Here is a 1243-nt window from a genome sequence, read left to right on the forward strand (position 1 = left end):
CTTGCATTGCCAAGCTTGGCAAACATAATGGCCAAAAAGGGCTGGTGCAGTGACCCGTTATCCCTTTAGTGTTGTGAGTCAGGCACAACCGAGGCCCAACTCGGTACGAGAGAACAGGTCAACAAACACCCATTCAAGCCCAATTGTAACATCATAATGCCTTGCATTGCCAAGCTTGGCAAACATCATTACTTCTCATTAATTATATATACTCCTGTTCCGATGTGGGACTTCAAACTTAATGGCCAAAAAGGGCTGGTGCAGTGACCCGTTATCCCTTTAGTGTTGTGAGTCAGGCACAACCGAGGCCCAACTCGATACTCTTGTTCTTCAATAGATATCACCGATGTGGGACTTCAAACTTAATAGCCAAAAAGGGCTGGTGCAGTGACCCGTTATCCCTTTAGTGTTGTGAGTCAGGCACAACCGAGGCCCAACTCGGTACGAGAAAACAGATCAACAGACACCCATTCAAGCCCAATATTAACATCTTAATGCCTTGCATTACTAAGCTTGGCAAACATTGTTACTTCTCATTAATTATATAAACTCTTGTTCTTCAATAGACATCACCATAAATTGCTGCAAATCGAGTGAGCTGCTGCAGTTCTTGTTGCGTTCTGAGGGTCTGCTTCCAATAGATCCGAATTGGTGGCCGTTTTGGTCCCAACCGCATCTAATAACCTGGTGGGGGTGGGGGGTTGTTTCATTAAAGTACCCCAACCAAAATATTTCCGCGCCAATAACCTTCCCCTTTTTGGCGCGAACCCTAGCAAAGCAAAGGCGCCAATTGCTGGTCTCCTTCCACCGCTGTTGTGACTCATCCCTCCGTTAGTTCCAGTCGCCACGTCCGTGTCGTTGTTCTTCCCCGTGACTAGTCTCCTCCCTCCGCTGTGTAGCTCCCGCGCGTGAAGGTAAAGCTTAAAGGGTCGTCCAAGTCTTCCCCCTCCTCCATGCACATCCGTGACGTAGTCGGTGGTCGCCCCAACCATCCGCCCCGGTGTCGTCGTCGGCAGCCTTCCCCCTTTCCCTTGCTCTGTTGTGCGTTGCCGATTGCCCCTCTCCCCTCTCTCAGGTTCGTTCTTCTCCCCTGCCCCAATTTAATTTGAGTGGCTGTCGATAAATTAATTTTGCATAAATTTCATCCCTGTACCTTGTGAATTTTGTTTCGAACAACGTTGATCGACTTACTCCGCCTAAATTTTCCTTCCCTAATTTAACATTCTGATTTAATTTTCCTCCA

This window comes from Arachis ipaensis, chromosome B09 (genome assembly GCF_000816755.2).
Source record: "Arachis ipaensis cultivar K30076 chromosome B09, Araip1.1, whole genome shotgun sequence".
NCBI classification, from domain to species: domain Eukaryota; kingdom Viridiplantae; phylum Streptophyta; class Magnoliopsida; order Fabales; family Fabaceae; genus Arachis; species Arachis ipaensis.